Source organism: Coenobita brevimanus, chromosome 58 (genome assembly GCF_032717465.1).
Source record: "Coenobita brevimanus isolate Jiangsu-jjx chromosome 58, ASM3271746v2, whole genome shotgun sequence".
NCBI lineage: Eukaryota > Metazoa > Arthropoda > Malacostraca > Decapoda > Coenobitidae > Coenobita > Coenobita brevimanus.
Window position 1 is genome coordinate 24,370,251 of NC_137011.1, and position 16,201 is coordinate 24,386,451.

The 16,201-nt window shown below is 39.4% G+C and overlaps 1 long non-coding RNA gene across 1 annotated transcript in view; it reads right to left on the minus strand.

Annotated features, from left to right (window-relative positions):
- The window catches only part of LOC145402644 (uncharacterized), a 10,790-nt gene extending 2,609 nt beyond the window's left edge, over positions 1-8,181 (minus strand). The window contains exon 1 of the long non-coding RNA XR_013897833.1: positions 8,123-8,181. This is a non-coding gene — a long non-coding RNA (uncharacterized LOC145402644). The remainder of the gene's footprint in view (positions 1-8,122) is intronic.
- Positions 8,182-16,201: the final 8,020 nt, after the last annotated feature.

Genomic DNA, 16,201 nt, shown 5'->3' on the forward strand with positions numbered 1-16,201 from the left:
TTGTATTTCTAAATTCAAAAGGAGCTAATGAAGAGGAACCTGTATAAGACGGTACTTTAGCAGCTATGGAATCAGTAAGATAATAACATATGAGAGAGTATTGCTAACCAGAGGTATTCATTAAGAGAACACATAATCTTGTGTATTTGTGGACAGCATTTTAATAAAGTTTCCACTATATTTGCATTCTGTGCTTGGGAACTTACTCAAGTTTCATCCCGCTCCACAAGAAACTATCTGTTCTATCTAATTTAATACAGTATAATCTGCAAACAACAGTGCAGGAAGTTTCCAAACGCTGCATTCTCTCGTTTGGGCCTTTCCAGCATCCACTGCCCTACCTTGTACCTCTTTTATAACCCCATCCACATACAGATTGAACAACAGTGGAGACATAACATCCCTGTTTCATTCAACATTCATATAGAAAAATTCATTCAGTTTACTGTCCACACGCACTGCAGCCTTAGCATCCTCACACATACTCTTCACGGCAATCAACAACTTCCCATTCATTCCATACATTCTGGATATTTTCCATATTCCTTGTCTATCTACTCTATCATATGCTTTCTCCAAATCCATGAAGGCCGCATACTACTTCTTTCCCCTCTTTAGAAACTCTTCCATTAGGAATCTTAGGATGAATGTCCGATCTACACAACCTCTTCCCTTCGTAAAACTTCCCTATTCTTCTTCAAGTAATTCCTCTGTTATTTACCTAACTCTATCAATAACTGTCCTATCATAACCTTTTCCTCTTACACTACGAACACAAATTCCCCAATGATTACCACACGCTTCCTTTTTCCCTTTTCCTTTGTACAGAGGAATAATTATACCTGACATCGAATCCTCCGGGACTCTACGGGACTCTACCTTCCTTCAAGGCCAATCTGCACACCTTCCATATCCATTCTACTATTATCTTTCCCTCATGTTTCAGCTATTCACCACACACTCCATCATTTCCTGGGAGTTTGCCCATTTTGACTTTCTTCATTGCTTCCACTTCTTCCATCCTACTGATCTCTTCCAACCTTCTCACCTCCCTCCAGCTCCTAGCCATTCCCCAGCCACTTACTTTCATTCTTTATGTTTAACAAATCCTTAAAGTGTTCTCTTCATCTGCTCACCTTTTCTCCCTACTCCATTATCAATGAACAATTTTTATCCTTCACTCCCCTACTAGCTTCTTTATCATCCCGTCTAACTCTCTTCACTTCCTTCATGGACGTTTTCATACATTCCCTCCAATTTACACTAAAGTTCCATCCACATTCCTCATCCACTGTCTTCTTACCCTCTCTTACTAAACTTTTCCCCTCTTTCTTCCTTTCTACATGTAACTCGCTCTTCCATCTCTCAACTTCATTCACGCCTCTGCTTCCCCTCCAGTCAACTTATGCTTTCCTATTTTGTACCACAGCTTGTCTCACCTCCATATTCCACCATGGTGTTCATTGCACTCCCTTTCGTTTTCTCTTCACCCCACACATCACCTCACATGCTGGACTGATTTCTTCTGTGAATAACTTTCACACATCTTCCACCTCCCCCATGTGCTCGAAATCATATTTACCCAGTAGCTCCTCCACTTCTCCATTATACTCTGCTTATTATTTTCATCCTCTTGCAACTTTTTCCCCTCTTTGTTTGGACTACTTCCTCCTGTCCTCCACTCCTATTCATCCATTGCACTTGAACCTGGCTTTCTTCAGTATCAAGGAGTGGTCGGGATGTCCAGTCCCCCCAGCCTGTGTATGTTTTTGCATATATTACATACCTTCTCATTATGTCATCCACACACTCATAATCAATCAATGCCTTCCGTTCATTCAGTTCACCACCCACCCTTCTCATCACATGCCACGTATACCTGGGGATCATTTTGCGTCTAAAGAGGGTAATGGCTATCACTAACCCCCTCCTCGAACAAATGCCCACTAGAACACTGCCTCCACTTCTGCAGGCACACCTCACTCACCAACTACTCCATCCACGCTCATATTCCCTTCTTTTCCGTTCATATCTCCACTGAAAAACACTCTCTCATTCCTCTCGAACTTTTTCTTGCATGCTTCCACATTTACCCAGAACTCTTCTTTCATATTGCTTGCACGAGCTTCCTTTATCGGATGCATACACACAATCACCCACTTTGGAATCCTACTTTCAATCTTACCCACACAATCCTTGAACCAGCTGATCCATACTCTCTTATATTCTCCTTCCATCTCTTGCACACAGCAATATATTCCTCTTTTGCCCTCTCATTCTCACCTACTCACGCGCATATACTCCATACATACTCCCACTCCCTCACACCCTAGCTAGATAGATAGATAATTATAAGATGGGTAAATTACATAGATAGACAAAAGATACATTCAAGAAAAGGCACTGCATCATTTAGGCCTAATTATTCTATGGAGGTGATCACACTGAACAATGTCTTCAAGAGAATCACTTGTTCATTGATAAAAGTTAATGTAAAACAAATAAAGGTATCAGCACTGCTTAGTGTAGAAAATAGTGCACGACATAAATGAGGTTTGCCTAATGCGTGATACCTGGCATTTTTCACATGAAGGAAACCTTTCGTTGCAAATACTGGAAATGTGTCGTCTTGCCTCACGCCTCTGGGCTCATGATTGAACAAGAAAGGACTGGAAGATTGTTGTGAAATAATACCCTCCCTTAATCATTTCACTGGTATAAGTGCAATTTTTTACTCTAGCTGATGGTGGCTAACTCTGTTCAGTTGGTAGAAATCGTAGGAACTAGCGAATTAAAAATCCTATATTAACCAGTTTGGATTTTACTCACAGTAAGCGCAGACAGCTTTATTTACCTGAAGATAGTTCATGAGAATAATACCTTGAATCCGATGACATATTTTTTTCCTTCATTCTTGTTTCCGAGGGACGTTTTCATCCAGCTTAGGAGACTCTCCGAACGAGAGGATCTTCCTCATAAGTTTAATAACAATCTTGTGAAACTTGTTAGCTTAAATAGGAAAAATGTGTAAACGTACCGAAAAAGTAACATAAATACAGCATGTTTTCTCGCCAATTAATGATTGATAACTGGTGTCAGCGAGTGTGATGTTGAGTGAATGGGAAGGGATGACAGTGTGTGTGTGTGTGTGTGTGTGTGTGTGTGTGTAGATGGACAGATAGATAGATAGATACATACATACATAGGTAAATAGACTGACAGATATATATATGTATATATATATATATATATATATATATATATATATATATATATATATATATATGTATATATATATATATATATATATATATATATATATATATATATATATATATATATATATATATATATATATAATTTATTGCAAATTGATGAGTTCTATAGAACAACTAAAAACATGTACACATAAAAAGGAGTCGTGCACTAAATTTCTGTATACTATTTAAAAAGCATTTATCGACTACAGGTCGTCGTTAAAAATGGTCATTAGTCATTAAAAAGTCATTAAAATAATTATGAAAGTTGCTAAAAATACCACTAAAGCAAAGATTGAAAGTAGCCACTAAAATAATCACTAAAATTAAAAAAAAAAAATGCCAAAAAAATAGCCATCTAAAATTGACTAGAAAAACAGCCATTGAATGAACCATTAAAATCAGCCACTAAATATTGTTACCAAAAATAGCTATCAAAAGGATGTTAAAGTATAAACTTAAATTCTATAGATTTGTTGACATTTTAATAATAATTTTTCTTGGCTACTTTAGTGGGTATTTTTAAGGCAATTTTTTGTGGCTAATTTTAATGACTATTTGTGTATGTGTGCGTATATATATATATATATATATATATATATATATATATATATATATAGATAGATAGATAGATAGATAGATAGAGAGAGAGAGAGAGAGACAGACAGAGACAGATATATATATATAAATATATATATATATATATATATATAGAGAGAGAGAGAGAGAGAGAGAGAGAGAGAGAGAGATATTGGTTCCTGTCTCTCGCTGCCACAGGTTTCAACAGCAGTAGTACAGTATAGTAAGGACATTGTCCCGTGTGTTGTTCTTCCTAAAGGCAGCCTTTCGCTGTGACACAAGACCAGTATTGTAAATAAACACTAGCTTTAACCCACCCCGTCCCGACCAATTTTCCACCACTGACTGTCCCGAATCCTGACCTATTTTGGAAAAAAAATTTGGGGGGCTCAAACCTTTTTGGTGAGAAACTTCGAAAATTTATAGAGATATCGCTCACTTGAGGTTTAAAATACTCAATACAGGTAGCAGTACCCCTTACCCTACTGGGTTTTCTATCAGGCTGGCTCCAAAGTAAACAAGTTCTATGGTATGGTAACTTTTCCACACCACTCATAAACGGTATTAATTTCTTTATTTGGTACGAATTTATATGCAGTACAAAAGTATATTGGTTTTCACTCAGTTATATAGGCAATATAAGCATCGTTTCACTCACCAAACACATAAACATACCTGACCTTTTTTTGGCGACATTATCTAATCATCATTTCTGACTGATTCTTCCTCTAATGCTACATAAACTTTGTGTTCCACATTGTCATCGATTGGGGAATCATTCTGGCCCTGAATTTCGTACTGTGACATGATATGTCTTTACTGGCCAGGCCACTGGTAACAGGTGAATTGCAGAGACAATGGTGTGTGGGGGGAGGGAGGTCATGTAGGGTAATGCATTGTCCCTGACTGGCGTCTTGTAGAGGAAGGTGTCCCATGTATACATACCAAAAATCATGCACAAAAATCGAAAATTGTGCAAATTAGGGGCCTTGGAATTGATTCGCGTTTATATACGTCAATGGGACTGATAGTGACAAAACGTGTGGATGTATATATACGTCAGCGGGGCTTGGCGGGTTAAAGTTCACTGTGTTCATTTTCATAACAATTACACTTAATGCTTGCCAATTTCACTTCACTGTTTTCACAAACAGAAGATATACAAACTTTCTTTACAGCATTTACAATTAATGCTTGACAACAACACTTCACTACTTTCACAAGTACCGATGATATACAAACTGCACTGACACTGCACTACAATCAAACTGAACCGAAAACCGACTGAAACTGCTCTAGCCTCATCTCCATCCTTATATGAACTTGCATTACTCTCGAAACTTTGAGTACACTCTTGACCGGCAACAGCTACCAACTCGGGGAATCCAAAACATACCAGAATTTACTTGCACTACTTAACACTATATTACTGAGATAAAAGTACATAATTTAAGTCACATAAATGAAACATTATGGAGAAATAGAGTACAAAAATTTATGTACAACTTACAAAACACTGTAACTACACTCACAACAGCAGGCTAACTGGCAACTCTGACTCGTAACGGAACTACAGTACGAGAAACATCAGGAATTCTCCAGCATGAGATACCTGGCAAATCCTGCTAATCAACAACATATATCTATCTATCTCTCTATGTATCTATATACATAGATAGATAGATAGGTAGACAGACAGACAGATAGATAGATAGATAGGTAGATAGACAGACATATGGTTTTTGGTCGGGGTTCTCACCATCCACTCACTCGATGTAGTGCTGCTCTCGGGTGGCTGCCCTTTCCTCTCTTCTCTCCTTCTTTCCTTCTTTCCTCTTATGTCGTTCATTCCTTTATTATTTCCACTGTCTTCTCTCTAAGGGTGACTACACTGAGTGACAAGCCAAATGGTTTCCTGTATGCCAGGAAATCATTTACTATGAAGGGTGTTATCCATTTAACCAAATTATGATGCCTGGTGGTGTAGTGGGTGATTAAGGTGCTCCAACAGGATGGAGCCTGTGTCGGTTCATATCCAAGGGGTGGATTGGGTTTTATTGCTCGTAATGCCACTCAGGGATGAGTGAGGCTGGTCATTCTCATCTTAAATGTCAGGACCAACTTGCCTAGCCCTGGGCTCCTATGCTCCTTATGGGGCAACACAGGTTTAAATGATAGATGCATGGTTGTGTATATATATATATATATATATATATATATATATATATATATATATATATATATGGAGCCTCTGTGGTAGAATGGTAGAGTGTGCGTCTCACAAGCTGATGGGCCCGGGTTCGCCTCCCGCCAGAGTTGTAAAAACTTTGAAAAGCGTTCACTGAGCCACTGACCACTTTGGCGGACACATGGGGTGCTGTGGTTAAACCAGTGTCGTATACTATAGTAGGACTAGCTTAAATTTGCGGCTTTGGTGTGGCCTGCACCTGTGTACAATGGTGCCACGTTTCCCCAACTTGCGATGTGAAACGGAAGCTATTTATGTACAAGGCAACACAAATACGATAAAGTCAGATGAATAAAACTTACACTTGTGTATTTTGATAGATGAATCAACAGTAATCTTATTATGCATAAAATATTTATACATGAACACAGAAACATGGCATACAGATTGTACAGTGTTGCTAAAAGAAATTGTAGTCACTTTTAATTTTTTTTAGCGTAGTTTTAGGGTGGGTAATACTATTACAGTTATGGATATAAGAGAATGAGTCTGAAAAAAGAAGAAATATGCCAATATCCAAAGTAAAAGAAATAATTCATATAATTCTTGTGAGTGGCAACACTGACACACCCAGTCTGGCCTAAGGTAAAGTACGTACCCCTCTGTAGACCCAAGCATAGTTTGTACAGGTATTGCTAGGGAAAAATGCTCACATTTACTGGCTTTTACCGTAATTTTAAGGGCGAGGAATAATCAAATTTATAATCATAAGCTAATATGTAGGACAAAATAGTAGGCGTATGCCAATACTGAATTAAACAAAAAAAACATTATTCACTCACGAGCGGCAACACTTCCACACCCAGCTGGTGGCCTTGATCTCAGGGGTGGTCTGGAAATGATGTCAAATTTAAAATATATACAATATTATGTAAAAGAAAATATCCAAAATGTCTCTTGCAATAAAAGAGAGAGAGAGAGAGAGAGAGAGAGAGAGAGAGAGGCAGGAGAGGGGCAAGGTTGAATGCACTGTCGGCATGACGGGGGGTGGTGGTGGAGGAGGCATTGTCAGGCTGAGAGAGAGATGGAGGAAGGGGAAAGAGAATGAATGAATGAAAATCAATCATGGTACTGCAATAACGGGTCATCTGTCGCCGTATACAAAAAATGATAAATATCACTAAATATAACAAAACCAAATTAACAAATGAAAGCACAATTATAAACAACCTATAAAAGAAGCAAAAGTACTCAGGGTGGCTCACATCTCCCGCCAGGAGAGAGAGAAAGATGACGGTATTGAAAACGTGGCAACACTGTACACAGGTGCGGGCCACACCACAGGCACAAATTTACGCGAGTCCTACTATAGTATGCTTGCACCCAGTCGGCTTAAGGTGGGCTGATTACACTTGGCTCACAGACTACACACATATCCAAAGCCACTACAACACTACAATCACACTCACAAGCACTTCTCACCTACATACAGTCTCTACCAGACACCCTAAACCACTGGGTAGAGATACATTGGCTGTATAGACCCTGTTTGGGTAGGGATAGGCCAGTCCTGCAGTGGACCTCAACAGCTGATGATATATATATATATATATATATATATATATATATAGGGTATTGATGGGTTATCTAACTATAACACTTATAGTGATAATAACCACCAGTGTTACCTCTAGGGATATCCGCAATATGTAACTGAACAAAAATATTTATGTTGAATTTTATGAGCAAAATAGGTGCATTGCAGTCCTAATGGACCTAGGTTGGAGTCCCAGCAAGGGCAGGAAACAGTCTAAGGATTTGAATTTCATAAAATGGATATTTAATTAAATGATCTAAAAGAAGACCAGCCGACATGCTGTAAAAACAGCCCTGTTAATTCCGATACATCAGACCTGTATGTGAGTGCCCTAGCATGTATTCAACATGAACGGTGGGTGTTAGTGCCGTAGTGGTGACATGTGGAAGTGTATGGTATGTAGGTGGACTACTTGGCCCTGTGATCAGGCTGTGAAGCCTATGCCCAGAGTCGGACACATTAAAAATATATATAATCTTATTATACATAAACAGATCTCACTTGATCGTTGGAGTGTCTGATAGCTGAAGCAGCAGTGAGTTGGTTATAGAGAGTGTATGGCGGATGTCATAGAGACGGAGGAGAGGAAGGTGAGTGAGGACGAGGAGCTTTGTTGTCCACACCAGGAGGCGTCCCATGAGGGACCACTTGGCAAAGGCTTTAAGGAACATCGGGTCATCACTCACCACCACCACCGTCACGAACCAGGACTTCAGTCGTAACTGGCGGGATCTTTACATTAACATTTTTTTTTTTTTTTTACAATACAAGGGGAACATTCTTAAAAACTAAGCAGCCAAAACTTCAAGTTCTTAGTGATTTTAGTCATTAACGACGGCATGTGGCGTTATAAACATGCATCAAAATTGTTCTTTTTTGGTCTTTAATGATGCTATGGTAGACTAAGGTTTTGAATTTCATAATTCTGTACATGACTTCTCCAGCACCTCAGTGGTAACTGGAGAGTGAGCTGTCCAGCTACTCACTTCAGTAGTAACTTCATTGGCCTTCCCACTTCAGCAGCAACAAATTGACCTACCTGGCGGGCTTGGGTGATCACGTGGGAAAGCCGTGACTGTGTTACATTAGTGTTCTGGTTGTCTGATATCACTTCAAATACCCCAACACCCCATGGCGCTCGAAGTTCTGTCACGTTACCGAACTGTGAAAATGGATTAACGGGAAATATTTAACATATGTAACAGGGTTTGAGTACATGAAAGTGCTGCTGCTGAACAATGCTTTTAAATTCCAGATAATATCACTAACTAAAATATCAGTTAATGTTTCATACGTCTTCATATATACATAAATATAATGCTGGAACTATTAAAGTTCAATTCTGCTCAATAAAATGTCAAACATGGTATTAAGAACATCTCATCAGAGTAATTATAAATTGTAATATACAACTATGTGGTCCATTGACTGGCATCATACTAGTCTCAGGGCGTTGTTCTCACCTGCAGAAGATCCAAAACCCATCTTCAATAGTTGATGGTCAAGTCTAATCAGGCTTGAGTGTAAATTTATGTAGGAATAGAGGAGACTCATTCCTGTTGCATAGTTAAGGTTCATCGAATTCCATGCAACCGCGATTTACTTGAATTGTCAAATGAAACTGACTGTATTAAGTTCTGATGAATGTAAGTTTTTAGTGCCATTGCTAAAGAAGTGTCCATGATAGAGGATTACTGAACATGATGAGTAACAGGTGGCAATTTTTCGAGTTTTTGACGATAACACAATAACTTATGATATGGTGTGTCCACAACTTTAACCCGCCCCATCCCGACGTTTTCCTGGCAGTGGTACGCACCAGTCCTGACAGTTTTGGACCTTTTTTTTTTGGCTCAAACATCCGCTTTTGGTGAGAAACATTGAAAATCCATAGAGAAATCGCTCACCTGAGGTTTAAAATACTCAATCCAGGTAGGAGTACCTCCTTACCTTACAGGGTTTTCTATCAGGCTGGCTGCAAAGAAAACGAGTTCTATGGGAGGATAACTATTCCACACCACTCATAAACGGTATTTATTTATTTATTTGGTGCGAATTTATGTGTAGTATGAGAGTATAATGGTTTTCAAACGGTAATATAGGCATTATAAGCATTGTTTCACTCACTAACTCATCACCATTCCTGACATTTTTTTGCCACATTACCTGATCATCATTTCTGACTGTTTCTTCCTCTAAAGTTTGTCCTCCACATTGTCATCGATTGGGGAATCATTCCGGCCCTGAATTTCGTACCGTGGCATGACATGGCTTTACTGGCCATGTCACTGATAACAGGTGAATTGCTGAGAAAAGGTCATGCAGGGGGGGGGAGGAGGTCATGCTGGGTAAGGCATTTCCCTGCCTGGCATCTTGTAGAGGTAGGTGTCCCATGTATACGTGCCAAAAATCACTCGCGAAAATTGAAAATTGTGCAAATTAGGGACCTTACAATGTCCTTGCAATGTTGCTGCGTTAATTTACGTCTCTGGGATATGAGTGCACATCATGTGAGGACGTGAATTCACGTCTCCGGGACGGGGCGGGTTAAAGTAAAATAGCACCTCCTGAAAAGGTATGAGCTAATACTCTTCAGTTTTAGCACTGCCTTTAATATGACCAGAAAATGAGTCTGAATAGTGGAATGAAGCGTATTTGTAAAAACATGATTAAATGGAAGAATGACTGGCTTGAAATCGTGTTTATTTCTACCTGCATCCACATTATTTACAGAATAACTGAAAGACACAAAGTGCAATTAAAAAAAAAAAATTAGTTAGTATGGTTATATACTCGTATGCTGTGGTGAAACTACTGATTTCATCATTAACTGGGCACTGGGGCGAATTTACGTGGAGATTGATGAGGCAGAAGCCTCGGGCCCAAAGCTGGTAGGGGCCCAGAAAAAACAAATGAATGAATTTACACACACACACACACGCACACACACACACACACACACACACACACACACACACACACACACACACCGCTCGCTGGTGCAGTGGTAACGTTCCCGCTTGGCAATGGTGGACGGGAGTTCGCGCCTCGCTCAGGTTGCGAGAAGTTTCACTGACGAAGTGGGTGGTTATTGTCCCCCTTGAGCAAGGGGACGGGTGTGTGCGTGTGTGAAGGTCACAGCCTTGCCCTTAGATCGGACTATATGAGCTCTCAGCTCCCTTCTGGGAGGGTAAAAGCTGACAATCACGACCATCAAGTGATCCTGACCGAACCGGTGAATTACACACACACACACACACACACACACATACACACACACACACCTGGGAGGGCCCAATACCTGCCAAGGGAGCCGAAAAAATGGGCAGATTCGCATGACCATGTGGAATATGAGAGGTGTGAATGAGGAGAGCAAGAGGGTGGAAGTGGTGAATGTGTTCAAGAGTGCGAAATACGCCGTGATGGTACTGTGTGAAAAACAGGTGAAAGGGTGTGAAGTGGAGGAGTGTGTGTGTGTGAAATGTGTAAGATCGGGCATGAAAGGACGAGGAAGATGCAAAGGAGTTGCTTTGTTGATGAATGAGGTGTGGCAGAGTGGAATAAGAGATTACAAATATGTCAGCTCGAGATGTATGTATATCAAGTTCAAGTTTGAGAAAGTGAAAGTGGCTGTGATCGTAGCGTATGCACAGTGTGTTGACAGGAGTGAAAGACAGGTTTTGGGATGAGCTGGATGAAGCAGTGGGAGAAATGCCCAGGGAGCTATAAAGTAATCGTAATGGGCGATATGAATAGATGTGAGCATGAAGTGGTCCTGAGGACAACATAATGGGCTGTAATGGAGTAAGAGGAGAAAATTATACTGGGAAGCGACTGAAGGATATGTGTCAGGAAAGGAGGTTGTGCATTTGTAACTCGTATTTCAAACACAAAGATGCACATAAATATACAAGGTATAGAGGGACCGCGGATAGTGCTGAAAGGAGCCTGATTGGTTAAGTGCTCGTATAGAGGTCGATGCTGGAAATGGTTGTTGATACGAGGGCCGTGAGAGGACGATGTAGAGGTCTGTCAGATCATTTGATTGTGGTATCCAAGATCAAACTGAGAGAAGTGAGGTGGACCAGGAGAGGAGCAGTCAGGGAGAAAGACTGAAAGTCGAGATGGTGAGGATAAAAGCAATGGCAGATGAATACAAGACCAAAGTAAGGGAGGAGTTAGAATCAGTGAAATGGAATGAAATGATCTGGACAGCCAGTGGAATGGATATAGGGACTGCTTAGTTTGGAATGCTAATAGCGATGTGTGGTGTGGCAAGAGGAACAACAATGAAGAAACGTACGGCATGGGGGGATGAGGAGGTTAAGAGAGCAGTGGAAGAAAAGAGGAAGAAATGGGTAAAGTGGTTACAGGACAGGGGTTCAATTGAAATAACTTAATGTACTGAGAGCTAGAAGCACGTAATGAGACTAGTGAGGAGGAAAAAGAAGGAGGTATGTGATGATCTAGGAAGAGAAATGAATGCAAACATCTCTGAAAATAGGAAATTATTCCGGAAAGAGGTGCAGAAATGTAGAAATGACCGTGGGATGAAATGTGAAGGTGTGAAGGATGTAGGTGGTAGATTATTAAACCATGGGGATGAAGTAAGGACCAGATGGAAAGAATATTTTTAAGCCTGATGAATGGAAACAGAAAGAGCAGAGCCACTGTAAACATGATTTGGTTTTGGGGGTGTGCAGAGAAGGAATGCAGTGCCAGGAAACGTGACACTCGTACAGGTGAAGAGCGATGTGAAGCGGCTGAAAAATAGGAATGCACCCGTGGTTGACGAGGTGTACGCAGAGATGATTAATTCTAGTGTAGAAAGCGGAATGAAGTGCTTGTTGGAGACATGTAAGATGGCATGGATGAATGAAACTGTGCCAGCAGAGTGGAAAAAGGCTGTGATTGTAACCCTATACAAAAATAAAGGTGAGTGAAGTGAGTGCAAGAATTATCGTGGCTTAAGTTTACTGAGTGTGGTAGGGTAGGTTTATGGAAGAATTATTACAAAGAAAGCAAGAGAGATATCAGTGGTCCTAGTGAGTGATGAAAAGGGTGGCTTTACGAGTGGTAAAGGATGTGTGGATCAAATATTTGCAGTAAGGCATGTGTATGGGTTAATGGGCATCTAAGTGAGTGATTTACCATCGTTGTTCGCGTGCGGCAAGGTTCTATGATGTCCTCGTTGTTTTTTATATATATATATATATATATATATATATATATATATATATATATATATATATATATATATATATATATACATAAATATATATATATATATATATATATATATATATATATATATATATATATATATATATATATATATATATATATATATATATATATATATATATATATAATATATATATGTATATATTTATGTGGATAGGGTGATGAGAGAAAAACACGAGTAATGGATGGGCGTTGGTAGTAAGTGGTGATGGTTAAATGATTTCAATTTTTTTTTGTATGCTGATGATGCAGTACTACTTGCAAATACAGGGCAAGAACTTGGTAGACTAGTGCAGAGTTTTGGTGATGTCTATGAGTGTCGTGGCTCTAGAGTAAATGTAGAAAAGAGTAAAGTGATAGTTACTGAGGGAGAAGGTAACTCCCAGTGTGATGTTACAGTGAATGGAGAGAGACTGGAATTGGTGACAGAGTTCCAATACCTGGGTAAAGTGATAGGGAAAGAGAGGAAAATGTGCAAAAGAAGTGGAAAGTAGAGTGACTCAAGGAAGGAAAGTAGGTAATGCAAAGAAGGACTTGATAAGAAACAGAGGCATGAGTGTTGCAGCTGCACGGGGCTCACATGTAGGTGTGTTAGTGTCAACTTTAACATATGGATGGGAGACCATGATACGGCATGAAAATGAAAAGTCATGAGTGACAACAGTGGAGATGGGACTGCTGAGGAATGTATGTGATGTACAGAGTGTGGAAAGGCTACGAAATAATGTGATTCGTGAAAGATGTGGAGTGAGGAAGTATGTGGACACCGGAATCAAGGAGAGTGTTATGAGATGGCATGGTCATGTGGACAGAATGGATAAAAATAGAAGGGTGAAAAAGGTACATCTGAGCAAATCTGAAGGAGGGAGGAGGCGAGGTAGGCCAAGGAGAACGTAGAATTATATGGTGGATGAGTGTGTGAGGAAGCTAGGATTGGAAGTCGGTGAGGCTATGGGACTGACAAGAGATCGAGCTGGCTTGATGAGTATTGTAAGGAGAAGCGCATGATCAGGGATGTGGCACCTCTTTTTTAGAATGACAGCATCCGGACTGATTCTGTCGGATACGTTTATAAGAAGCTACAGAACGTGATGAATGCTTTTGGCGTATCAGATAGAGCCAGGATCCCGGGGGCTTGAATGGTGAGTGAATGGTATCACGGCGCATTGGACTGGGCAAATTTAGGATGTCTGGGCGTTGCTACTCCTCATACACACACACACACACACACACATATATATATATATATATATATATATATATATATATATATATATATATATATATATATATATATATATATATATATATATATACATATAGATATATATATATATATATATATATAGATAGATAGATAGATAGATAGATAGATATATAGATAGATATAGATATACATATATATATATATATATATATATATAGATAGATAGATAGATATAGCTATAGATATATATATATATATATATATATATATATATATATATATATATATATAGAGAGATAGATAGATAGATAGATAGATAGACCGGGTCATAAGATCCCCCCAAAAATGAAATTAAAGTTTAGTGTCCTTTTTATAATAGAGGGGGAAACTTGCTACTATATAGAGGCAACAGAAGTGCAGAATATTATATCTGTATCATGTCAGTAAGAGGTGGCGCCTGGACACTTTATTATGCAGCCCTTAGCTAGCACACTGTGACCGTGCACTACCCAGTACTCACCACGAGGAAGTGGCTGCAAATGGAGTTCCACAACTAACCCATCCCATCGACCTTTCCGTTACTCTAGGCCATATTTCCTGTGCTTTGAAATCTTTCTTTGATTTGAATATGTTTCTTGCATACCTAGCTCTGTTTCTGTAATCATAAACTTTTGCAGATACTTCAGTCACCAGCTTTACTGTGTATTCAGCCGACTGAGTATTGCAAAGATACTTCAGACACAGGTTTTCCACAAGTTCAGGACTTTCAACCAAACCATGTAGTTCAACATCAGTCAAATTCTTGAGGAGTGGTAGTTCTGTAATATCCACCGCATCCCAGCTGATCATTTGAGTATAATGATCTGCCCCATAATTTATCTCTTGTACCTTGAATTGTCTTCTTTCTTGTCTGAGGCTGTTTATTGCTGCTAGAATTTTCTTCACAGCATTTCTTCTGATATCAATATCTTCATCAAATGCCATGCCCAAAAGCATGTTTTCCGTATGGGCGTAGAAAACATTTGTTTGAATAGCCTGGGTAGCAGCCTTATATGCTCCCAAGCATTCATCTTTCATATATTTGATCTTGGAAACAGCACTGAATAGATGTTTTGTGCCATTGACACAGGAAAGATTTCCCTTAATCTCACACCTGGTCGGTAAGTATACAGTCATCAAAAATTTGGCTAATGTTTTCAATAGTTTGGAAGGAAGAGGCACTGAGCAATACTGTCTCATAATTTTTGCACATGCTATCAGCCATCTTGAATGTGCTAATGAGCCTGGTTCAGCTGAAGGAAGTGATGCAGAAAATTTTCCAGATGACGCTGCATATCATATAGTCATATATTTTTGATCCTTACTTAAATCTACCTCTGAATAAGTCTCATGAAACTTCTTCGCATCATCTACTGGAATTGGTTCAAAATTTACCACAGGAAGGTTACTAACTGTTTCTCCTATCTTCTTCCCAAACTTTTCTTCGAATACTGTGGGCCCTGAGGTTTCACCATCTAATGGAAGCCGAAAAGGAAGCTCACTATAGTGTAACAAACATATAAGCCATTGCAAAGGACGATTTAAAAAGTCTTCAATCAATTTTACTGCTCCGCCCTTTGTCCCTGTGTTAACAGGTGAACCATCGCACGGTATTGCAACAAGTATCTCAGTCTTCAACCCACAGATCATCAAGCACTCAGAAATAGCAGCTCTTGTTCCCCCATCAGGAGTTACATGGTCAAGGTATTCAGAGCCTGGCTCTTTAACTAACGAAATATGTTCCTCATATATGCTTACTAGGTGAATGGACAGACAACCATTTTCATCTTTTCTCTTTTCCAATGTTAATGTTTTGTCCTTTTTTCCCCATCAAAATACAGTGCTGTCATGTCTTCATTTTCTATATGCTAAAGTCTTTGCCTGATTTTCTGGCACGTCTTACTTCTGACTTGTCTATAACTAAATTCTTGCTTTCGGGTTAAAGAAGTACAGCACCCACCAGAGTGGAAGTGGCAGTTGAAGCGGCACCCCTATCACGCACACCAAAGCGATCAACTTCTCTTGCAACCAGTTCACAGGTGATTCGCATTCGTGATATCTTATTTTTTCCATCTTTTAATTCTTTAACA